Source organism: Cucumis melo, chromosome 1 (assembly GCF_025177605.1).
Source record: "Cucumis melo cultivar AY chromosome 1, USDA_Cmelo_AY_1.0, whole genome shotgun sequence".
NCBI classification, from domain to species: domain Eukaryota; kingdom Viridiplantae; phylum Streptophyta; class Magnoliopsida; order Cucurbitales; family Cucurbitaceae; genus Cucumis; species Cucumis melo.
This window is the reverse complement of record NC_066857.1, coordinates 5969553-5996967: the sequence shown is the minus strand read 5'-3', so window position 1 is coordinate 5996967 and position 27415 is coordinate 5969553. Positions and strand designations below refer to the sequence as shown.

The 27415-nt window shown below is 36.9% G+C and overlaps 2 protein-coding genes across 11 annotated transcripts in view; one reads left to right on the top strand and one right to left on the bottom strand.

Moving 5' to 3' along the window:
* LOC127149832 (uncharacterized) overlaps window positions 1-9236 on the bottom strand; it is a 50300-nt gene extending 41064 nt beyond the window's left edge. For 4 of the 10 annotated variants that reach the window (XM_051085920.1, XM_051085930.1, XM_051085952.1 and 1 more), the window contains exon 1: window positions 9020-9236. The gene's annotated coding sequence lies outside the window, so the exon portion shown is untranslated. Of the gene's footprint in view, window positions 1-8642; window positions 8993-9019 lie in introns of those variants that run through there. The other 6 variants (XM_051085933.1, XM_051085928.1, XM_051085917.1 and 3 more) reach the window with 6 other exon arrangements.
* LOC127149831 (uncharacterized) overlaps window positions 1-27415 on the top strand; it is a gene marked incomplete at its 3' end in the record, with an annotated part of 66683 nt that overhangs the window by 17213 nt on the left and 22055 nt on the right. The window lies entirely within an intron of this gene.

The following is a 27415-nucleotide window of genomic DNA, read 5'->3' as shown; positions in this document are numbered from 1 at the left end:
CTCCCAGTGTTGGGGCATTACGCCTTAGTTTTGTTTGATTCGGGTTCGTCACATTCTTTTATCTCTTCTGCATTTGTGTCGCATGCCCGCTTAGAGGTAGAGCCCTTACACCATGTTCTGTCAGTATCTACTCCTTCCGGGGAATGTATGTTGTCGAAGGAAAAGGTGAAAACATGCCAGATTGAGATAGCAGGCCATGTGATTGGAGTAACGCTGATAGTTCTGGATATGCTGGACTTTGATGTAATCCTGGGTATGGATTTGTTGGCCGCTAACCACGCCAGCATAGATTGTTCACGTAAGGAGGTAACGTTTAACCCTCCCTCGATGGCCAGTTTTAAATTTAAGGGAGGAGGGTCAAAGTCGTTGCCTCAGGTAATCTCAGCCATCAGGGCCAGTAAACTGCTCAGTCAGGGTACTTGGGGTATCTTAGCGAGTGTGGTGGATACTAGAGAGGCGGATGTATCCCTGTCTTCAGAACCAGTAGTGAGGGACTATCCGGACGTTTTTCCTGAGGAACTTCCAGGGTTACCTCCGCACAGAGAGGTTGAGTTTGCCATAGAGTTGGAGCCGGGCACGGTTCCTATATCCAGAGCCCCTTACAGAATGGCCCCCGCAGAATTGAAAGAACTGAAGGTACAGTTATAGGAATTGCTGGATAAGGGATTCATTCGACCGAGCGTGTCACCTTGGGGTGCGCCAGTCTTATTCGTTAAGAAGAAGGACGGATCGATGCGTCTGTGCATTGACTATAGGGAGTTGAACAAAGTAACCGTAAAGAACAGATATCCCTTGCCCAGGATTGACGATCTATTTGACCAGTTACAGGGAGCCACAGTGTTCTCTTAGATTGATCTTCGGTCGGGATACCATCAACTGAGAATTAAGGATGAGGATGTACCGAAGACAGCATTTCGTTCCAGATATGGACACTACGAGTTTATTGTGATGTCTTTTGGTTTGACGAATGCTCCGGCAGTGTTTATGGACTTGATGAACAGAGTGTTTAGGGAGTTCCTAGATACTTTTGTGATTGTGTTTATCGACGATATCTTGATATACTCCAAGACGGAGGCCGAACACGAGGAGCATTTACGTATGGTTTTGCAAACACTTCGGGATAATAAGTTGTATGCAAAGTTCTCAAAATGCGAGTTTTGGCTGAAGCAGGTATCCTTTCTGGGCCACGTGGTTTCTAAGGCTGGAGTCTCTGTAGATCCAGCTAAGATAGAAGCAGTTACCGGTTGGACCCGACCTTCCACAGTCAGTGAGGTTCGTAGTTTTCTGGGTTTAGCAGGCTATTATCGGCGGTTTGTGGAGAACTTTTCTCGTATAGCTACTCCTCTTACTCAGTTGACCAAAAAAGGAGTTCCTTTTGTTTGGAGCAAGGCATGTGAGGATAGTTTCAAGACCCTTAAACAGAAGCTAGTTACCGCACCGGTTCTTACTGTACCCGATGGTTCTGGCAGTTTCGTGATTTATAGTGATGCTTCCAAGAAGGGTCTGGGTTGTGTTTTGATGCAGCAGGGTAAGGTGGTCGCTTATGCGTCTCGTCAGTTGAAGAGTCATGAGCAGAACTACCCTACACATGATCTAGAGTTGGCAGCAGTGGTTTTTGCTTTGAAAACATGGAGGCATTATTTATATGGTGAAAAGATACAGATATTCACAGATCATAAGAGCTTGAAATACTTCTTTACTCAGAAAGAATTGAATATGAGACAGCGAAGGTGGCTTGAGTTAGTGAAGGATTACGATTGTGAGATACTGTATCATCCAGGTAAGGCAAATGTGGTAGCCGATGCTCTTAGTAGGAAAGTGTCACATTCAGCAGCACTCATTACCCGGCAGGCCCCATTGCATCGGGATCTCGAGCGGGCTGAGATTGCAGTGTCAGTGGGGACAGTTACTATGCAGTTAGCCCAGTTGACGGTACAGCCGACTTTGAGGCAGAGGATCATTGATGCTCAGAGTAACGATCCTTATCTGGTTGAGAAACGTGGCCTAGCAGAGGCAGGGCAAACGGCTGAGTTCTCGTTATCCTCTGATGGTGGACTGTTGTTTGAGAGACGCCTCTGTGTTCCGTCAGATAGTGCGATTAAGGCAGAATTATTAACTGAGGCTCACAGTTCCCCATTTTCCATGCACCCAGGTAGTACGAAGATGTATCAGGACCTGAAGCGGGTTTATTGGTGGCGTAATATGAAGAGGGAAGTAGCAGAATTTGTTAGTAAATGCTTGGTGTGTCAGCAGGTTAAAGCACCAAGGCAGAAACCAGCGGGTTTATTACAACCCTTGAGCATACCGGAATGGAAGTGGGAGAACGTGTCCATGGATTTCATTACAGGGCTACCGAGAACTCTGAGGGGTTTTACAGTGATCTGGGTTGTGGTGGACAGACTTACTAAGTCAGCGCACTTTGTTCCGGGTAAATCCACCTATACTGCTAGTAAGTGGGCACAGTTGTACATGTCTGAGATAGTGAGATTACATGGAGTGCCAGTGTCGATTGTTTCTGATAGAGATGCCCGTTTCACTTCCAAATTTTGGAAGGGTTTGCAGACTGCTATGGGCACGAGGTTGGACTTTAGTACGGCCTTCCATCCACAGACTGACGGTCAGACTGAGCGTCTGAACCAGGTTTTAGAGGATATGTTACGGGCGTGTGCATTGGAATTTCCAGGTAGCTGGGACTCCCACTTACATTTGATGGAATTTGCTTATAATAACAGTTATCAGGCTACTATTGGCATGGCACCGTTTGAGGCCCTGTACGGCAGATGTTGTAGATCCCCGGTTTGCTGGGGTGAGGTAGGTGAGCAGAGATTGATGGGTCCTGAGTTAGTTCAGTCTACTAACGAAGCAATTCAGAAGATTAGATCACGCATGCATACCGCTCAGAGTAGACAGAAGAGTTATGCAGATGTGAGGCGGAAGGACCTTGAGTTTGAGATAGGGGATAAGGTGTTCTTAAAGGTAGCACCTATGAAAGGTGTCTTGCGTTTTGAAAGGAGAGGAAAGTTGAGTCCCCGTTTTGTTGGGCCATTTGAGATTCTGGAGCGGATTGGCCCTGTAGCTTATCGCTTGGCGTTGCCTCCATCACTCTCGACAGTCCATAATGTGTTTCACGTCTCTATGTTGAGGAAGTACGTACCAGATCCATCCCACGTAGTGGATTACGAGCCACTAGAGATTGATGAAAACTTGAGCTATGTTGAACAACCTGTTGAGGTGCTTGCTAGAGAGGTGAAGACGTTGAGAAATAAAGAAATTCCCCTAGTTAAAGTATTATGGCGGAATCATCGGGTAGAAGAGGCTACATGGGAGCGTGAAGATGTCATGAGATCTCGTTATCCCGAGCTGTTCGAGAAATAAAACTTTCGAGGACGAAAGTTCCCTAAGGAGGGAAGAATGTAACGTTCCGAAATTTTTAAGGTAAAATTTTTTTTTCTCGTTTTATTTAAAGTGCAAATTGATATAATAATGATATAATATTGATTTTAATATTATTATTAATATTTATTTTAATTGTTATAATATTAATATTATAAATATTATTATAAATTAATATTATAGAAATAGTAATATTTCTAAAAGAATAAAATAAATTATTATTTATCTAATATTAATATTATAAATATATTATTATTATTACTTTATTATTATTATTATTATTTATATTTTTATATATATATTATTATTTAATTTAAATTATTAATATTATATATTATTTAAGATTTATATATATATATATATATATAATAAACTTTTAAAAAAAATAAAAACCCTAAAAACGCGCCGTCTCTCCTCTCTCCCCCCCCGAAAAATTTTTTCTTCTTCTTCTCCGTTCCGCCGCGCCACCGCCACCCGAACCACCCATTTCCTCTTCTTCCTCCATCGCTTTCTTCCTCGTTTCTGCATCGCCGCCGGTTCCTCCACCTCCGTCCGTGTGGTCGTCGTCTGCCTCGGCCACCGTCGTCCGCCGCGGCTCCCCTTCGTTTCGGATCTCCTCTCGGCTTCAATCGCCCGACGCCGCCGCACCACTCCGCTTCTCTTCCGCCTTCGTCTCCACCACCATCCCTCTCTTCTTCTCCTTCCCCGTTGTCGAACGCCTCTCAGCCTTCGTTTCGCCACCGCCGCCGTCGCCGGAAGAGAGAAAGTCCTCAAATCGTGCTGCCCATTTTCTTTCGTCCAGACCCGACCCGGTTCCAACTGACCCGAGCCGTTTCCGATCCGAGCCACACAATCCGGGTGAGCCGAGCTGAGCCCCAAGCCGAGCGAGCCGCGAGCCGAGCCGCGAGCCGAGTAAGCCGAGCCGAGCCGAGTCCAAGCCGAGCCGAGCCGAGCCGAGCCGAGCCGAGCCGAGCCGAGCCGAGCCGAGTCCAAGCCGAGCCGAGCCAAGCCACCTAAGCCTTCCTTCCTCCACTTCGGTTCACGGTGAGTCTTCGGTAAGGATTGTTCTGATGTTTTCCCTAATGTTACCTCGTCCGATTTGAGTTTGAATGTTGAATTAAGGTATGGCCCTACTTTTCTCCCTTGAAGGTAGTGCAGAGTTGACGCTTAAGTTCTCGGGTTCCGCGGCAGACCTGGTTGGAGATAGCTTCCTTCCTTGGGTAAGTCAACGGATGACCTTGTAAATCAACTGCTACTAAGGCCATCCACTAAAACCTTCGTGTTTCGTTTAGGTGGATCTGTTGAGCGTAGTTTTCGATCGAGGGGCATAACCGACTATCAGGTAAGGGTTTTCCTACTACTGGACCCCGAGTCCAGGCTAAAACCGTAGTAATCCACAGGGGATTACACGTTAGTGACTGTACTGAATATCTGTATGCGTGTTGACTGTTAAGTACTGAAATTATATTTTGTCTGATGAAAATATACTGTGACTACTGTTTGTGGATTGAAATTATATGTTAATGGACCTTAAAGTTACGGTGTAGTATGTATTAAACACTGGTCTGGATGTGGTTCATGGAGTTTGGACGGGGAAGGACAGTGAGTCCGGTTTTGGTTGGTTAGTCGATTGGACCTAGGGTTTCCCTATTGGTGTGTGAATCGGTAATGCATAAAGCAACGGAGGGTGTAGATGTAAACCTATACTATCTGACTGACAAAGCCTATGGCGGGACTGTAATATGAATGCCGTTGAGATGTGACTGATGTAGACAGTTTAGTAAGGGCTGAGGGGTAACGGTTAGCTCCATCTATGGGGTAGTGTGCCTTACGGATACGTGCATCCTTCGGGAGCACTAGACTGATACGTGCATCCTTCGGGAGCACTAGACTGATACGTGCATCCTTCGGGAGCACTAGACTGATATGTGCATCCTTCGGGAGCACTAGACTGATATGTGCATCCTTCGGGAGCACTAGACTGATATGTGTATCCTTCGGGAGCACTAGACTGATATGTGCATCCTTCGGAAGCACTAGACTGATATGTGCGTTCTACGGAACCACTAGACTGTTATGTAGGGTACCCCCGAATAGGAAGTTAACTGTTGTTCCCTAACGGGCCCAGTAGTGGGTCCCTTACTGGGTATGTTTATACTCACCCTTTCTCTTCTTTAACTTTTCAGGTAGGGGTACAGCGAGGGGCAGACCGACGAGAGGCAGGAAGGATACGTGAAGGCCATATGGACGCGTCTGGTTTTCTTTTCGCTTCCGCTATGTATTTTGTCAAGATATTTTGACTGTGATTTTGGACTGGTGACTTGACATTTTATTTTGTGATTTTCTTTTTTTGAATCATTTAAAAATAGGGCCCGAAACTGTCTTTTGTAAGGTTTATAATGTTTTAATGAATCGTATCTGGTCCGTTTTAAATTTTATGTTGAATGGTCGAGTTTTGGTATTTGGTAGTGACCTCAGCTTAGTCCGAAAAAGTTGGGTCGTTACAGTTTATTTCTTCAAGAAATGTGATAATATCTACATAAAACTAAACTGATCATTATTTTCAAGGTTGCAATATGGACTCTTTTTTTTTTCTTTTTCTTTTATTCGTTTTACTGTTTTAATGTCCTTCCCCTTCCTTTTTGCCTCACCAACTTAATAGTCTCAATTTATGCCAACGAAAGGTAACTTTACTCATTTCTTATTTTTCACAAACGTTTAAACAATAACGTCGAGAGTAAATATTATAGTTTAAATATACACCATTCTTTACCAACACACGAGAAAACAACTTTTTTCTTTGCACAGACCCTATGTATATATATTCACTATTTCTATCACGTCCCAATCATACCAATACAAGACAAAAGGTATAAAGCCTCATATTCTTGTCTCTTCCTTTGTGTTTCAACCGACGCCTTGAAAATGGGCTCATCTCCAACACTTGCACTATCTTTGCTAATTTTCTTTTTATGTAACATACGTGCAATTCAAGGATCGATCTTCATCCAACCAGTAACTACAGTCGTAATCGTCAACCAAATTGAATACGGCATTCCTGTCACCGTTCACTGCAAATCCAAGAACGATGACTTAGGAGTCCATGTCCTTCCGCTTGGACAAGGCTACTCGTTCAAGTTCAGACCCAACCTCGTGGGGACGACATTGTTTTTCTGCAGCTTCACATGGACTGGACAACACCAAATCTACTGGTTCAATATCTTTGACGACAAAAGGGATGCAGGAAAATGCACCACATGCAGATGGATCATTCATGAATATAGCATGTGCTTGCAAGACCCGAAAAACCCTGGCAAAGATATATGCTATAACTACGGAGATAAGGAGCCAAGCATTGTGTAATGAAATATTTTGACATTATATATTTTGCATGCAGTTGTTTCCAAGTGTTTAAATTCCATCTCAGTCAACTATAATGAAATGATATAAAAAAAAAGTATATAAGTTCGCTCCTTCGCTCGAACTCTCCCTCTTTTGTGTTAAAAAATAGGCAATATCTATTCTATAATTCGTTGATTTCATCGTGCTATTCACATTGATTGAAGACCCCGAAGAAATTAAATCATCTTATATATAATTGAATCATTAGTTTTGGTCTACAGTCGAACACCATTCTCTACAGTTAGGCACCCATGTTCGACCATTACCCAGAAATGAATGAGGTGTTTTTGTCACACCCCCTCCCGGACTACCTGCTACCTTAGACCGAAAGATGGCGTGAAGCCGACGAACAACGTTATTCTGTACCTGTATCTGTCGACTCTGCTTAAAACTTTCTTGTGATGAACTTGCCAATCTAGTATATAAACTATTGTACATGCCACAAAACACATCGGATCCTAGGCTAGTCAAACACAGCTAGTCAAACACATACATGAAGTGTACCTCAAAATTTACCAATTTCACGAGTAAACCTAAAGACACCTTAATCAAAATATAACCAACAAAATTTGCACAACTACAGCTCCTAAAGCTTATACAAACTGTGGAGTATCTATAACATACAAGGGTGTGAATACATCACAACACAACAGACTTTATGCCCAACTCAAAACACGTACTGGCAATCGATAATGAAGCTTCCGCAGACTAAGGCAGTCTATCAGGCACCGGGAAGTCGATCTCTACCTGGAAAATGGGTAAAACATTTTGGAAAGGGTGAGCTATGGAGCTCAGTGAGTGACTCAGTTTAAAACTATGAATTTAAAGATAAGAGCACGTGAAAACTTTACACATATAAATCTGTTTATACAAGTCGTAAATGTAAATGTGTAATAGTAAGAATAGCTTCCTTAAATACTCAGCATGTTCATCATTGAAATCTAGCAAGGCATATCAAGTATATCGAAGCATTTTAACTAACATGACGAATCTACGTTGTGTAAGGTACACCTAGTACAACAACGTTTACAAGCACTACGATGTAGTGGGGCTCGCCCAGCACTCCCATCGTCTTTGTCGTAGTGGGACCCGCCCAGCACTCACGACAGCATCGTTGTTACGGAGTACACTCAACGTCAACAACGAAATCTAACCAGTGTGCACACGGTAATCTCTAGCTTCAGGCTCAAGATCTCAGTCATGTAGTTAACGAAAATTTCATAAATCATCATAAAATATTAAAACATGCCTGCTTATAAATTTTACACAAAGCTCGAACTTTACTCAGCTCTTTCGTGGAATATTGTAGTTCTTAAAACAAAACTTCATACTAATTCATGCTTTGCTTAAAATATTGTGGTTTAAATACTTTCCAAACATTTAATATCTACGTGCTAGCATAAATTTCTTTAAGAAATCTAGTCTCCAAATGTATACTTGAAAATAGTCATGAAATTCAAATACCTTTCGTGGCTTCGTAAATAAACATTTATCGCATTCAATCATAATAACAGTTATGGAAAATATTTCAAAGTTAGTTTTGTCACTCACAGTCTTGGGCTAGATCCTTGGTCTATAAGCTCGGTTTAATTCTTCTCGGCCTGCCAACAACCCAACCGAGTATTAAAACCTTAAACATTCTGGTTTCCTAAAGATATACATAACATGTCGCACCAAAGATGACGCTCACGAAAACAAAGCTTAAGAAATAAAATCCTATTTCAACAATTCTCTAAAATTTCCAGATTTCTAACATAAACTTCAAAGAACTATAACTTTCTCAATACTTAACCAAAATGAGTGTTCTTTATATCAAACTCTTCATTTTGAGATCCTCTAAAACTTACCTGAAGACATATAAATCTGATTCCCCGTGCATAAACACATATAACCCTCAAAACAGAACCACTTCCAGAATCGCGCGCACACGACCTCTTTAACTTGTTCCTACAATTTAACCAATTTTTAGTCGTTTTTGGTTTACAATTTCTTCATGAAAGTTGTAGTAAATTGAATAAGCTTTCCAACCATACCAAATAGAAATTCTAACTCCACCGATACACTCTGAAATACAAGAAAAACCAGAGACCTCCTGATTTCGAGTGAAAACCAACTGCCCTGTTTTCTTCATCAAAAAGCACCAAATGAAAATCCGAATTTGCTCCAACGTTCTTCATAAAGTTTGTTTAAAAATGAGTTAACTCTCAGTAAATGTAAATCTCACCTCTTAATTCCTTTTGAAGAGTTCAAACCGAATTAAAAACCAGTGATGTGCAGAATGAACTAAAATTCAGCCATTGATACACTTTGCTTGAGTTCTCCTCCTCTTCTTCAACCTAAAAATTCTAATAAAATTTCTCTTCTTCTTCCAAACTCTCTCTTAGAAGTTCTCTGCAAATTGAAGAAGGAAAAAGAAAAAAAAATAAAGGGAACTTGGATGTCTTCAATTGAGGATTTCAATTGGGAAAGACCAATTAGTGCGACAGAAGTACGTAGTTTCCTGGGTTTGGCAGGATACTATAGGCGTTTTATTGAGCATTTCTCTCGATTGGCATTGCCTTTGACCGCTTTGACAAGGAAGAATGTTAAGTTTGAGTGGTCAGATAAATGCGAGCAAAGTTTTCAGGAATTGAAGAAAAGACTAGTTACAGCACCTATTTTGGCACTTCCTGTAACAGGGAAGGACTATGTGATTTATTGTGATGCTTCAAGGCTAGGATTAGGTTGTGTGCTTATGCAAGATGGGAATGTAATAGCTTATGCTTCAAGGCAGTTGAAGGAGCATGAGTGTAATTACCCTACCCATGATCTTGAGCTAGCAACAGTTGTTTTAGCACTAAAAATCTGGAGACACTATTTGTTCGGGGAAAAGTGTCATATTTTCACAGATCATAAAAGTCTGAAGTATATTTTTGATCAAAAAGAGCTAAATCTGAGACAAAGGCGATGGCTAGAACTGATTAAAGATTATGATTGTACTATAGAGTATCATCCAGGTAAGGCCAACGTAGTAGCAGATGCATTAAGTAGGAAGTCAAGACTTCCGAAGAGTGCCTTGTGTGGTATTCGAGTAGCTTTGTTGAATGAGTTAAGAGGTTCCAAGGCAGTAGTAACTACAGAGGATTCAGGAAGTCTCTTAGCTCAATTTCAGGTTCGGTCTTCTCTAGTAACTGAGATTGTAAGAAGACAGTCAGAAGACAGTAATTTACAGAAGAAGTTTGAGAAATCCAAGAAAGGCTTAGAGGTGGAGTTTGAGCTGAGAACAGATGGAGCCATTGTTAAACAAGGAAGATTATGTGTTCCGAATATCAGTGAGCTTAAGAATGCTATTCTAGAAGAAGCTCACAGTTCAGCTTACGCTATGCATCCAGGTAGCACCAAGATGTACAGAACTTTAAAGAAGACTTATTGGTGGTCTGGAATGAAGCAAGAGATAGCTGAATATGTTGATAGATGTTTGACTTGTCAACAGGTTAAACCAGTAAGACAGAGGCCAGGAGGATTTCTTAATCCTTTGCCAGTGCCAGAGTGGAAATGGGAGCATATTACTATGGATTTTCTATTTGGATTACCTCGTACTTCCAGTGGACATGATGGTATATGGGTAATAGTAGACAGACTCACCAAGACGACACGATTTATACCGATTAAAATGACATCTACGTTAGACCAGCTAGCGAGATTATATGTTGATAAGATTGTGAGTCAGTATGGAGTACCAATGTCCATAGTTTCAGATAGGGATCCGAGGTTTACTTCTAAATTTTGGCCTAGTTTACAGAAAGCAATGGGAACAGGGCTAAAGTTTAGTACATCATTTCATCCCCAAACAGATGGTCAGTCCGAGAGGACCATCCAAACTTTAGAGGACATGTTGAGAGCATGTGTCCTACAACTTAAAGGAAGTTGGGATACCCACTTGCCACTTATGGAGTTTGCTTATAATAATAACTATCAGTCTAGTATCGGTATGGCACCATATGAAGCCTTATACGGGAGACCATGCAGAACTCCTGTGTGCTGGAATGAAATGGGAGAGCGGAAGTTAGTAGGTCCTGAGTTGGTTCAGATTACGACAAACAATATTAAGTTGATCAGAGAAAATCTGAGAAAAGCCCAAGATCGACAGAAAAGTTATGCAGATAAGCGACGAAGAAACCTAGAATTCCAAGTTGGAGATCAAGTTTTCTTGAAATTATCTCCATGGCGAGGTGTTATTCGTTTCGGAAGAAAAGGTAAGTTAAGTCCTAGATATATTGGGCCATATCAGATAACGGAACGAGTGGGACCAGCAGCGTGTAGACTTGAGTTGCCAATAGAACTTGCACGAATACATGATGTTTTCCATGTATCCATGTTAAGAAAATATATACCAGATCCATCGCATGTGTTGCAAGATCAATCAGTTGAATTAAAAGAAGATTTGAGTTATGTTGAAGAACCAGTTCAGATTCTCGACAGAAAGGAACAAGTTTTGAGAAACAAAACGATTCCACTCATAAAAGTTTTGTGGAGACATCATGGAGCGGAGGAGGCAACTTGGGAACCAGAATATCAGATGAAGAAGAGCTATCCAATACTTTTCAGTTAAGGACATTCTAAATTTCGAGGACGAAATTTTCTAAAGGGAAGGTAAGTTGTAAACCCGATATTTTCTGGGTTTAATTTCTTTAAATGTGGAAAAAAAAAAGAAAAAAAAATGGAAATTAAGTGTAAATATAAATATATATATTTATATATTAAATAGTTTTATTAAATTAATCAAAGAAAAGAAAGAAAAGAAAGGACAAAAAGAAGAAAAGGAGAAGAAAATTTCATTTTCTCTTTTCTTCTTCTTCTTCTCTTCCCTTCACCGCCAAGTTTGAAGACATCCAAGTTCCCTTTATTTTTTTTATTTTTTATTTTTTATTTTTTATTTTTTATTTTTTATTTTTTAAATTTAAAGAAATTAAACCAAGAAAATATCGGGTTTACAGTTTTTGTAATTCTGCTTTATCATCAACTGAAAACCTCGAGGGTCGACATATCTAACAATTGAATCGATGTAGGTTTAAATATGAAAGGATACCAAACTCAAATTTCTTCATATATTGATCGTTACAACTGGTTATACGATTAAACCTGTGCTGCAAAACTCGAGGGTCAATATATGTAACGATTGAACCCACGTAGACTTAAATATTTGAGGATATACCAAACTCGAATTTCTTTATAGAACAATCATGAAGGGCGGTTTGGTACCTCTTCTACTTATATCGATAAACATGTAACTAGAGATGTTTCTTGAAAAATATGAAAATTTTCGACGGCTGGACAATATAAAGTTGTTCAAAAATCACTACAAACACTGTTACTTTATATATAGGTTTCAATGAAAAAGGTGACGAATATCATAAAATAGGAGACCACATTGATCCAAACTAGAGTGTATGAACTAAAGATACTAGCTATGGGATTAAATATTTCAAAAGGGTTTCTCAACGTAACAGTTTACGAAAGAATGAACCAATTGTAGACATTTCCTAAAATTTATGAAGGGAATGATTGGCAAGTTTCGAGATCTTTTGTTCTAGGAGCGTCCATAGAATTTCAATAGATTCCATATAGGATGCGTGTAACAACATTTCACACTCAATTTATTTTACAGTGTTTGAGCATAGAAAATAAAGATAAATTTGATATAGTACAGTAACGTGGTTACGTTTTACCCAAGATAATAACAACATTTTTAACAATAAAAAGTGAATTTACAAACGTTTCGTTGTTAATTTTAAAATGTGTTTAGCATACTGTCATAATAATAAGAATCAATATGTCAAAGGAAAAATCACAAGACATGTAACACAAAATATAGACAATCTTTGCTTGTTAAATTTCAAAACTTCCTACGCGAAATCTCTCTTTCCTTACCACGAACAATTTAACTTCAACAACAGTTTATTTCTTCAAGAAATGTGATAATATCTACATAAAACTAAACTGATCATTATTTTCAAGGTTGCAATATGGACTCTTTTTTTTTTTCTTTTTCTTTTATTCGTTTTACTGTTTTAATGTCCTTCCCCTTCCTTTTTGCCTCACCAACTTAATAGTCTCAATTTATGCCAACGAAAGGTAACTTTACTCATTTCTTATTTTTAACAAACGTTTAAACAATAACGTCGAGAGTAAAAATTATAGTTTAAATATACACCATTCTTTACCAACACACGAGAAAACAACTTTTTTCTTTGCACAGACCCTATGTATATATATTCACTATTTCTATCACGTCCCAATCATACCAATACAAGACAAAAGGTATAAAGCCTCATATTCTTGTCTCTTCCTTTGTGTTTCTACCGACGCCTTGAAAACGGGCTCATCTCCAACACTTGCACTATTGTTGCTAATTTTCTTTTTATGTAACATACGTGCAATTCAAGGATCGATCTTCATCCAACCAGTAACTACAGTCGTAATCGTCAACCAAATTGAATACGGCATTATTGTCACCGTTCACTGCAAATCCAAGAACGATGACTTAGGAGTCCATGTCCTTCCGCTTGGACGAGGCTACTCGTTCAAGTTCAGACCCAACCTCGTGGGGACGACATTGTTTTTCTGCAGCTTCACATGGACTGGACAACACCAAATCTACTGGTTCAATATCTTTGACGACAAAAGGGATGCAGGAAAATGCACCACATGCAGATGGATCATTCATGAATATAGCATGTGCTTGCAAGACCCGAAAAACCCTGGCAAAGATATATGCTATAACTACGGAGATAAGGAGCCAAGCATTGTGTAATGAAATATTTTGACATTATATATTTTGCATGCAGTTTTTTCCAAGTGTTTAAATTCCATCTTAGTCAACTATAATGAAATGATATAAAAAAAAAAGTATATAAGTTCGCTCCTTCGCTCGAACTCTCCCTCTTTTGTGTTAAAAAATAGGCAATATCTATTCTATAATTCGTTGATTTCATCGTGCTATTCACATTGATTGAAGACCCCGAAGAAATTAAATCATCTTATATATAATTGAATCATTAGTTTTGGTCTACAGTCGAACACCATTCTCTACAGTTAGGCACCCACGTTCGACCATTACCCAGAAATGAATGAGGTGTTTTTGTAATTCTGCTTTATCGTCAACTGAAAACCTCGAGGGTCGACATATCTAACAATTGAATCGATGTAGGTTTAAATATGAAAGGATACCAAACTCAAATTTCTTCATATATTGATCGTTACAACTGGTTATACGATTAAACCTGTGCTGCAAAACTCGAGGGTCAATATATGTAACGATTGAACCCACGTAGACTTAAATATTTGAGGATATACCAAACTCGAATTTCTTTATAGAACAATCATGAAGGGCGGTTTGGTACCTCTTCTACTTAGATCGATAAACATGTAACTAGAGATGTTTCTTGAAAAATGTGAAAATTTTTTACGGCTGGACAATATAAAGTTGTTCAAAAATCACTACAAACACTGTTACTTTATATATAGGTTTCAATGAAAAAGGTGACGATTATCATAAAATAGGAGACCACATTGATCCAAACTAGAGTGTATGAACTAAAGATACTAGCTACGGGATTAAATATTTCAAAAGGGTTTCTCAACGTAACAGTTTACGAAAGAATGAACCAATTGTAGACATTTCCTAAAATTTATGAAGGGAATGACTGGCAAGTTTCGAGATCTTTTGTTCTAGGAGCGTCCATAGAATTTCAATAGATTCCATATAGGATGCGTGTAACAACATTTCACACTCAATTTATTTTACAATGTTTGAGCATAGAAAATAAAGATAAATTTGATATAGTACAGTAACGTGGTTACGTTTTACCCAAGATAATAACAACATTTTTAACAATAAAAAGTGAATTTACAAACGTTTCTTTGTTAATTTTAAAATGTGTTTAGCATACTGTCATAATAATAAGAATCAATATGTCAAAGGAAAAATCACAAGACATGTAACACAAAATATAGACAATCTTTGCTTGTTAAATTTCAAAACTTCCTACGCGAAATCTCTCTTTCCTTACCACGAACAATTTAACTTCAACAACAGTTTATTTCTTCAAGAAATGTGATAATATCTACATAAAACTAAACTGATCATTATTTTCAAGGTTGCAATATGGACTCTTTTTTTTTTCTTTTTCTTTTATTCGTTTTACTGTTTTAATGTCCTTCCCCTTCCTTTTTGCCTCACCAACTTAATAGTCTCAATTTATGCCAACGAAAGGTAACTTTACTCATTTCTTATTTTTCACAAACGTTTAAACAATAACGTCGAGAGTAAAAATTATAGTTTAAATATACACCATTCTTTACCAACACACGAGAAAACAACTTTTTTCTTTGCACAGACCCTATGTATATATATTCACTATTTCTATCACGTCCCAATCATACCAATACAAGACAAAAGGTATAAAGCCTCATATTCTTGTCTCTTCCTTTGTGTTTCAACCGACGCCTTGAAAACGGGCTCATCTCCAACACTTGCACTATCTTTGCTAATTTTCTTTTTATGTAACATACGTGCAATTCAAGGATCGATCTTCATCCAACCAGTAACTACAGTCGTAATCGTCAACCAAATTGAATACGGCATTCCTGTCACCGTTCACTGCAAATCCAAGAACGATGACTTAGGAGTCCATGTCCTTCCGCTTGGACGAGGCTACTCGTTCAAGTTCAGACCCAACCTCGTGGAGACGACATTGTTTTTCTGCAGCTTCACATGGACTGGACAACACCAAATCTACTGGTTCAATATCTTTGACGACAAAAGGGATGCAGGAAAATGCACCACATGCAGATGGATCATTCATGAATATAGCATGTGCTTGCAAGACCCGAAAAACCCTGGCAAAGATATATGCTATAACTACGGAGATAAGGAGCCAAGCATTGTGTAATGAAATATTTTGACATTATATATTTTGCATGCAGTTGTTTCCAAGTGTTTAAATTCCATCTCAGTCAACTATAATGAAATGATATAAAAAAAAAGTATATAAGTTCGCTCCTTCGCTCGAACTCTCCCTCTTTTGTGTTAAAAAATAGGCAATATCTATTCTATAATTCGTTGATTTCATCGTGCTATTCACATTGATTGAAGACCCCGAAGAAATTAAATCATCTTATATATAATTGAATCATTAGTTTTGGTCTACAGTCGAACACCATTCTCTACAGTTAGGCACCCATGTTCGACCATTACCTAGAAATGAATGAGGTGTTTTTGTAATTCTGCTTTATCGTCAACTGAAAACCTCGAGGGTCGACATATCTAACAATTGAATCGATGTAGGTTTAAATATGAAAGGATACCAAACTCAAATTTCTTCATATATTGATCGTTACAACTGGTTATACGATTAAACCTGTGCTGCAAAACTCGAGGGTCAATATATGTAACGATTGAACCCACGTAGACTTAAATATTTGAGGATATACCAAACTCGAATTTCTTTATAGAACAATCATGAAGGGCGGTTTGGTACCTCTTCTACTTAGATCGATAAACATGTAACTAGAGATGTTTCTTGAAAAATGTGAAAATTTTCGACGGCTGGACAATATAAAGTTGTTCAAAAATCACTACAAACACTGTTACTTTATGTATAGGTTTCAATGAAAAAGGTGACGAATATCATAAAATAGGAGACCACATTGATCCAAACTAGAGTGTATGAACTAAAGGTACTAGCTATGGGATTAAATATTTCAAAAGGGTTTCTCAACGTAACAGTTTACGAAAGAATGAACCAATTGTAGACATTTCCTAAAATTTATGAAGGGAATGACTGGCAAGTTTCGAGATCTTTTGTTCTAGGAGCGTCCATAGAATTTCAATAGATTCCATATAGGATGCGTGTAACAACATTTCACACTCAATTTATTTTACAATGTTTGAGCATAGAAAATAAAGATAAATTTGATATAGTACAGTAACGTGGTTACGTTTTACCCAAGATAATAACAACATTTTTAACAATAAAAAGTGAATTTACAAACGTTTCGTTGTTAATTTTAAAATGTGTTTAGCATACTGTCATAATAATAAGAATCAATATGTCAAAGGAAAAATCACAAGACATGTAACACAAAATATAGACAATCTTTGCTTGTTAAATTTCAAAACTTCCTACGCGAAATCTCTCTTTCCTTACCACGAACAATTTAACTTCAACAACAGTTTATTTCTTCAAGAAATGTGATAATATCTACATAAAACTAAACTGATCATTATTTTCAAGGTTGCAATATGGACTCTTTTTTTTTTCTTTTTCTTTTATTCGTTTTACTGTTTTAATGTCCTTCCCCTTCCTTTTTGCCTCACCAACTTAATAGTCTCAATTTATGCCAACGAAAGGTAACTTTACTCATTTCTTATTTTTCACAAACGTTTAAACAATAACGTCGAGAGTAAAAATTATAGTTTAAATATACACCATTCTTTACCAACACACGAGAAAACAACTTTTTTCTTTGCATAGACCCTATGTATATATATTCACTATTTCTATCACGTCCCAATCATACCAATACAAGACAAAAGGTATAAAGCCTCATATTCTTGTCTCTTCCTTTGTGTTTCAACCGACGCCTTGAAAATGGGCTCATCTCCAACACTTGCACTATCTTTGCTAATTTTCTTTTTATGTAACATACGTGCAATTCAAGGATCGATCTTCATCCAACCAGTAACTACAGTCGTAATCGTCAACCAAATTGAATACGGCATTCCTGTCACCGTTCACTGCAAATCCAAGAACGATGACTTAGGAGTCCATGTCCTTCCGCTTGGACAAGGCTACTCGTTCAAGTTCAGACCCAACCTCGTGGGGACGACATTGTTTTTCTGCAGCTTCACATGGACTGGACAACACCAAATCTACTGGTTCAATATCTTTGACGACAAAAGGGATGCAGGAAAATGCACCACATGCAGATGGATCATTCATGAATATAGCATGTGCTTGCAAGACCCGAAAAACCCTGGCAAAGATATATGCTATAACTACGGAGATAAGGAGCCAAGCATTGTGTAATGAAATATTTTGACATTATATATTTTGCATGCAGTTGTTTCCAAGTGTTTAAATTCCATCTCAGTCAACTATAATGAAATGATATAAAAAAAAAAGTATATAAGTTCGCTCCTTCGCTCGTACTCTCCCTCTTTTGTGTTAAAAAATAGGCAATATCTATTCTATAATTCGTTGATTTCATCGTGCTATTCACATTGATTGAAGACCCCGAAGAAATTAAATCATCTTATATATAATTGAATCATTAGTTTTGGTCTACAGTCGAACACCATTCTCTACAGCTAGGCACCCATGTTCGACCATTACCCAGAAATGAATGAGGTGTTTTTGTAATTCTGCTTTATCGTCAACTGAAAACCTCGAGGGTCGACATATCTAACAATTGAATCGATGTAGGTTTAAATATGAAAGGATACCAAACTCAAATTTCTTCATATATTGATCGTTACAACTGGTTATACGATTAAACCTGTGCTGCAAAACTCGAGGGTCAATATATGTAACGATTGAACCCACGTAGACTTAAATATTTGAGGATATACCAAACTCGAATTTCTTTATAGAACAATCATGAAGGGCGGTTTGGTACCTCTTCTACTTAGATCGATAAACATGTAACTAGAGATGTTTCTTGAAAAATGTGAAAATTTTCGACGGCTGGACAATATAAAGTTGTTCAAAAATCACTACAAACACTGTTACTTTATATATAGGTTTCAATGAAAAAGGTGACGAATATCATAAAATAGGAGACCACATTGATCCAAACTAGAGTGTATGAACTAAAGATACTAGCTATGGGATTAAATATTTCAAAAGGGTTTCTCAACGTAACAGTTTACGAAAGAATGAACCAATTGTAGACATTTCCTAAAATTTATGAAGGGAATGACTGGCAAGTTTCGAGATCTTTTGTTCTAGGAGCGTCCATAGAATTTCAATAGATTCCATATAGGATGCGTGTAACAACATTTCACACTCAATTTATTTTACAATGTTTGAGCATAGAAAATAAAGATAAATTTGATATAGTACAGTAACGTGGTTACGTTTTACCCAAGATAATAACAACATTTTTAACAATAAAAAGTGAATTTACAAACGTTTCGTTGTTAATTTTAAAATGTGTTTAGCATACTGTCATAATAATAAGAATCAATATGTCAAAGGAAAAATCACAAGACATGTAACACAAAATATAGACAATCTTTGCTTGTTAAATTTCAAAACTTCCTACGCGAAATCTCTCTTTCCTTACCACGAACAATTTAACTTCAACAACAGTTTATTTCTTCAAGAAATGTGATAATATCTGCATAAAACTAAACTGATCATTATTTTCAAGGTTGCAAGATGGACTCTTTTTTTTTTCTTTTTCTTTTATTCGTTTTACTGCTTTAATGTCCTTCCCCTTCCTTTTTGCCTCACCAACTTAATAGTCTCAATTTATGCCAACGAAAGGTAACTTTACTCATTTCTTATTTTTCACAAACGTTTAAACAATAACGTCGAGAGTAAAAATTATAGTTTAAATATACACCATTCTTTACCAACACACGAGAAAACAACTTTTTTCTTTGCACAGACCCTATGTATATATATTCACTATTTCTATCACGTCCCAATCATACCAATACAAGACAAAAGGTATAAAGCCTCATATTCTTGTCTCTTCCTTTGTGTTTCAACCGACGCCTTGAAAATGGGCTCATCTCCAACACTTGCACTATCTTTGCTAATTTTCTTTTTATGTAACATACGTGCAATTCAAGGATCGATCTTCATCCAACCAGTAACTACAGTCGTAATCGTCAACCAAATTGAATACGGCATTCATGTCACCGTTCACTGCAAATCCAAGAACGATGACTTAGGAGTCCATGTCCTTCCGCTTGGACAAGGCTACTCGTTCAAGTTCAGACCCAACCTCGTGGGGACGACATTGTTTTTCTGCAGCTTCACATGGACTGGACAACACCAAATCTACTGGTTCAATATCTTTGACGACAAAAGGGATGCAGGAAAATGCACCACATGCAGATGGATCATTCATGAATATAGCATGTGCTTGCAAGACCCGAAAAACCCTGGCAAAGATATATGCTATAACTACGGAGATAAGGAGCCAAGCATTGTGTAATGAAATATTTTGACATTATATATTTTGCATGCAGTTGTTTCCAAGTGTTTAAATTCCATCTCAGTCAACTATAATGAAATGATATAAAAAAAAAGTATATAAGTTCGCTCCTTCGCTCGAACTCTCCCTCTTTTGTGTTAAAAAATAGGCAATATCTATTCTATAATTCGTTGATTTCATCGTGCTATCCACATTGATTGAAGACCCCGAAGAAATTAAATCATCTTATATATAATTGAATCATTAGTTTTGGTCTACAGTCGAACACCATTCTCTACAGTTAGGCACCCATGTTCGACCATTACCCAGAAATGAATGAGGTGTTTTTGTAATTTTGCTTTATCGTCAACTGAAAACCTCGAGGGTCGAGATGTCTAACAATTGAATCGATGTAGGTTTAAATATGAAAGGATACCAAACTCAAATTTCTTCATATATTGATCGTTACAACTGGTTATACGATTAAACCTGTGCTGCAAAACTCGAGGGTCAATATATGTAACGATTGAACCCACGTAGACTTAAATATTTGAGGATATACCAAACTCGAATTTCTTTATAGAACAATCATGAAGGGCGGTTTGGTACCTCTTCTACTTAGATCGATAAACATGTAACTAGAGATGTTTCTTGAAAAATGTGAAAATTTTCGACGGCTGGACAATATAAAGTTGTTCAAAAATCACTACAAACACTGTTACTTTATACATAGGTTTCAATGAAAAAGGTGACGAATATCATAAAATAGGAGACCACATTGATCCAAACTAGAGTGTGTGAACTAAAGATACTAGCTATGGGATTAAATATTTCAAAAGGGTTTCTCAACGTAACAGTTTACGAAAGAATGAACCAATTGTAGACATTTCCTAAAATTTATGAAGGGAATGACTGGCAAGTTTCGAGATCTTTTGTTCTAGGAGCGTCCATAGAATTTCAATAGATTCCCTATAGGATGCGTGTAACAACATTTCACACTCAATTTATTTTACAATGTTTGAGCATAGAAAATAAAGATAAATTTGATATAGTACAGTAACGTGGTTACGTTTTACCCAAGATAATAACAACATTTTTAACAATAAAAAGTGAATTTACAAACGTTTCGTTGTTAATTTTAAAATGTGTTTAGCATACTGTCATAATAATAAGAATCAACATGTCAAAGGAAAAATCACAAGACATGTAACACAAAATATAGACAATCTTTGCTTGTTAAATTTCAAAACTTCCTACGCGAAATCTCTCTTTCCTTACCACGAACAATTTAACTTCAACAACAGTTTATTTCTTCAAGAAATGTGATAATATCTACATAAAACTAAACTGATCATTATTTTCAAGGTTGCAATATGGACTCTTTTTTTTTTTCTTTTTCTTTTATTCGTTTTACTGTTTTAATGTCCTTCCCCTTCCTTTTTGCCTCACCAACTTAATAGTCTCAATTTATGCCAACGAAAGGTAACATTACTCATTTCTTATTTTTCACAAACGTTTAAACAATAACGTCGAGAGTAAAAATTATAGTTTAAATATACACCATTCTTTACCAACACACGAGAAAACAACTTTTTTCTTTGCACAGACCCTATGTATATATATTCACTATTTCTATCACGTCCCAATCATACCAATACAAGACAAAAGGTATAAAGCCTCATATTCTTGTCTCTTCCTTTGTGTTTCAACCGACGCCTTGAAAATGGGCTCATCTCCAACACTTGCACTATCTTTGCTAATTTTCTTTTTATGTAACATACGTGCAATTCAAGGATCGATCTTCATCCAACCAGTAACTACAGTCGTAATCGTCAACCAAATTGAATACGGCATTCATGTCACCGTTCACTGCAAATCCAAGAACGATGACTTAGGAGTCCATGTCCTTCCGCTTGGACAAGGCTACTCGTTCAAGTTCAGACCCAACCTCGTGGGGACGACATTGTTTTTCTGCAGCTTCACATGGACTGGACAACACCAAATCTACTGGTTCAATATCTTTGACGACAAAAGGGATGCAGGAAAATGCACCACATGCAGATGGATCATTCATGAATATAGCATGTGCTTGCAAGACCCGAAAAACCCTGGCAAAGATATATGCTATAACTACGGAGATAAGGAGCCAAGCATTGTGTAATGAAATATTTTGACATTATATATTTTGCATGCAGTTGTTTCCAAGTGTTTAAATTCCATCTCAGTCAACTATAATGAAATGATATAAAAAAAAAAGTATATAAGTTCGCTCCTTCGCTCGAACTCTCCCTCTTTTGTGTTAAAAAATAGGCAATATCTATTCTATAATTCGTTGATTTCATCGTGCTATCCACATTGATTGAAGACCCCGAAGAAATTAAATCATCTTATATATAATTGAATCATTAGTTTTGGTCTACAGTCGAACACCATTCTCTACAGTTAGGCACCCATGTTCGACCATTACCCAGAAATGAATGAGGTGTTTTTGTAATTTTGCTTTATCGTCAACTGAAAACCTCGAGGGTCGACATGTCTAACAATTGAATCGATGTAGGTTTAAATATGAAAGGATACCAAACTCAAATTTCTTCATATATTGATCGTTACAACTGGTTATACGATTAAACCTGTGCTGCAAAACTCGAGGGTCAATATATGTAACGATTGAACCCACGTAGACTTAAATATTTGAGGATATACCAAACTCGAATTTCTTTATAGAACAATCATGAAGGGCGGTTTGGTACCTCTTCTACTTAGATCGATAAACATGTAACTAGAGATGTTTCTTGAAAAATGTGAAAATTTTCGACGGCTGGACAATATAAAGTTGTTCAAAAATCACTACAAACACTGTTACTTTATACATAGGTTTCAATGAAAAAGGTGACGAATATCATAAAATAGGAGACCACATTGATCCAAACTAGAGTGTGTGAACTAAAGATACTAGCTATGGGATTAAATATTTCAAAAGGGTTTCTCAACGTAACAGTTTACGAAAGAATGAACCAATTGTAGACATTTCCTAAAATTTATGAAGGGAATGACTGGCAAGTTTCGAGATCTTTTGTTCTAGGAGCGTCCATAGAATTTCAATAGATTCCATATAGGATGCGTGTAACAACATTTCACACTCAATTTATTTTACAATGTTTGAGCATAGAAAATAAAGATAAATTTGATATAGTACAGTAACGTGGTTACGTTTTACCCAAGATAATAACAACATTTTTAACAATAAAAAGTGAATTTACAAACGTTTCGTTGTTAATTTTAAAATGTGTTTAGCATACTGTCATAATAATAAGAATCAATATGTCAAAGGAAAAATCACAAGACATGTAACACAAAATATAGACAATCTTTGCTTGTTAAATTTCAAAACTTCCTACGCGAAATCTCTCTTTCCTTACCACGAACAATTTAACTTCAACAACAGTTTATTTCTTCAAGAAATGTGATAATATCTACATAAAACTAAACTGATCATTATTTTCAAGGTTGCAATATGGACTCTTTTTTTTTTTCTTTTTCTTTTATTCGTTTTACTGCTTTAATGTCCTTCCCCTTCCTTTTTGCCTCACCAACTTAATAGTCTCAATTTATGCCAACGAAAGGTAACTTTACTCATTTCTTATTTTTCACAAACGTTTAAACAATAACGTCGAGAGTAAAAATTATAGTTTAAATATACACCATTCTTTACCAACACACGAGAAAACAACTTTTTTCTTTGCACAGACCCTATGTATATATATTCACTATTTCTATCACGTCCCAATCATACCAATACAAGACAAAAGGTATAAAGCCTCATATTCTTGTCTCTTCCTTTGTGTTTCAACCGACGCCTTGAAAATGGGCTCATCTCCAACACTTGCACTATCTTTGCTAATTTTCTTTTTATGTAACATACGTGCAATTCAAGGATCGATCTTCATCCAACCAGTAACTACAGTCGTAATCGTCAACCAAATTGAATACGGCATTCCTGTCACCGTTCACTGCAAATCCAAGAACGATGACTTAGGAGTCCATGTCCTTCCGCTTGGACAAGGCTACTCGTTCAAGTTCAGACCCAACCTCGTGGGGACGACATTGTTTTTCTGCAGCTTCACATGGACTGGACAACACCAAATCTACTGGTTCAATATCTTTGACGACAAAAGGGATGCAGGAAAATGCACCACATGCAGATGGATCATTCATGAATATAGCATGTGCTTGCAAGACCCGAAAAACCCTGGCAAAGATATATGCTATAACTACGGAGATAAGGAGCCAAGCATTGTGTAATGAAATATTTTGACATTATATATTTTGCATGCAGTTGTTTCCAAGTGTTTAAATTCCATCTCAGTCAACTATAATGAAATGATATAAAAAAAAAGTATATAAGTTCGCTCCTTCGCTCGAACTCTCCCTCTTTTGTGTTAAAAAATAGGCAATATCTATTCTATAATTCGTTGATTTCATCGTGCTATCCACATTGATTGAAGACCCCGAAGAAATTAAATCATCTTATATATAATTGAATCATTAGTTTTGGTCTACAGTCGAACACCATTCTCTACAGTTAGGCACCCATGTTCGACCATTACCCAGAAATGAATGAGGTGTTTTTGTAATTTTGCTTTATCGTCAACTGAAAACCTCGAGGGTCGACATGTCTAACAATTGAATCGATGTAGGTTTAAATATGAAAGGATACCAAACTCAAATTTCTTCATATATTGATCGTTACAACTGGTTATACGATTAAACCTGTGCTGCAAAACTCGAGGGTCAATATATGTAACGATTGAACCCACGTAGACTTAAATATTTGAGGATATACCAAACTCGAATTTCTTTATAGAACAATCATGAAGGGCGGTTTGGTACCTCTTCTACTTAGATCGATAAACATGTAACTAGAGATGTTTCTTGAAAAATGTGAAAATTTTCGACGGCTGGACAATATAAAGTTGTTCAAAAATCACTACAAACACTGTTACTTTATACATAGGTTTCAATGAAAAAGGTGACGAATATCATAAAATAGGAGACCACATTGATCCAAACTAGAGTGTGTGAACTAAAGATACTAGCTATGGGATTAAATATTTCAAAAGGGTTTCTCAACGTAACAGTTTACGAAAGAATGAACCAATTGTAGACATTTCCTAAAATTTATGAAGGGAATGACTGGCAAGTTTCGAGATCTTTTGTTCTAGGAGCGTCCATAGAATTTCAATAGATTCCATATAGGATGCGTGTAACAACATTTCACACTCAATTTATTTTACAATGTTTGAGCATAGAAAATAAAGATAAATTTGATATAGTACAGTAACGTGGTTACGTTTTACCCAAGATAATAACAACATTTTTAACAATAAAAAGTGAATTTACAAACGTTTCGTTGTTAATTTTAAAATGTGTTTAGCATACTGTCATAATAATAAGAATCAATATGTCAAAGGAAAAATCACAAGACATGTAACACAAAATATAGACAATCTTTGCTTGTTAAATTTCAAAACTTCCTACGCGAAATCTCTCTTTCCTTACCACGAACAATTTAACTTCAACAACAGTTTATTTCTTCAAGAAATGTGATAATATCTACATAAAACTAAACTGATCATTATTTTCAAGGTTGCAATATGGACTCTTTTTTTTTTTCTTTTTCTTTTATTCGTTTTACTGTTTTAATGTCCTTCCCCTTCCTTTTTGCCTCACCAACTTAATAGTCTCAATTTATGCCAACGAAAGGTAACTTTACTCATTTCTTATTTTTCACAAACGTTTAAACAATAACGTCGAGAGTAAAAATTATAGTTTAAATATACACCATTCTTTACCAACACACGAGAAAACAACTTTTTTCTTTGCACAGACCCTATGTATATATATTCACTATTTCTATCACGTCCCAATCATACCAATACAAGACAAAAGGTATAAAGCCTCATATTCTTGTCTCTTCCTTTGTGTTTCAACCGACGCCTTGAAAATGGGCTCATCTCCAACACATGCACTATCTTTGCTAATTTTCTTTTTATGTAACATACGTGCAACTCAAGGATCGATCTTCATCCAACCAGTAACTACAGTCGTAATCGTCAACCAAATTGAATACGGCATTCCTGTCACCGTTCACTGCAAATCCAAGAACGATGACTTAGGAGTCCATGTCCTTCCGCTTGGACAAGGCTACTCGTTCAAGTTCAGACCCAACCTCGTGGGGACGACATTGTTTTTCTGCAGCTTCACATGGACTGGACAACACCAAATCTACTGGTTCAATATCTTTGACGACAAAAGGGATGCAGGAAAATGCACCACATGCAGATGGATCATTCATGAATATAGCATGTGCTTGCAAGACCCGAAAAACCCTGGCAAAGATATATGCTATAACTACGGAGATAAGGAGCCAAGCATTGTGTAATGAAATATTTTGACATTATATATTTTGCATGCAGTTGTTTCCAAGTGTTTAAATTCCATCTCAGTCAACTATAAGGAAATGATATAAAAAAAAAGTATATAAGTTCGCTCCTTCGCTCGAACTCTCCCTCTTTTGTGTTAAAAAATAGGCAATATCTATTCTATAATTCGTTGATTTCATCGTGCTATTCACATTGATTGAAGACCCCGAAGAAATTAAATCATCTTATATATAATTGAATCATTAGTTTTGGTCTACAGTCGAACACCATTCTCTACAGTTAGGCACCCATGTTCGACCATTACCCAGAAATGAATGAGGTGTTTTTGTAATTCTGCTTTATCGTCAACTGAAAACCTCGAGGGTCGACATATCTAACAATTGAATCGATGTAGGTTTAAATATGAAAGGATACCAAACTCAAATTTCTTCATATATTGATCGTTACAACTGGTTATACGATTAAACCCGTGCTGCAAAACTCGAGGGTCAATATATGTAACGATTGAACCCACGTAGACTTAAATATTTGAGGATATACCAAACTCGAATTTCTTTATAGAACAATCATGAAGGGCGGTTTGGTACCTCTTCTACTTAGATCGATAAACATGTAACTAGAGATGTTTCTTGAAAAATGTGAAAATTTTCGACGGCTGGACAATATAAAGTTGTTCAAAAATCACTACAAACACTGTTACTTTATATATAGGTTTCAATGAAAAAGGTGACGAATATCATAAAATAGGAGACCACATTGATCCAAACTAGAGTGTATGAACTAAAGATACTAGCTATGGGATTAAATATTTCAAAAGGGTTTCTCAACGTAACAGTTTACGAAAGAATGAACCAATTGTAGACATTTCCTAAAATTTATGAAGGGAATGACTGGCAAGTTTCGAGATCTTTTGTTCTAGGAGCGTCCATAGAATTTCAATAGATTCCATATAGGATGCGTGTAACAACATTTCACACTCAATTTAT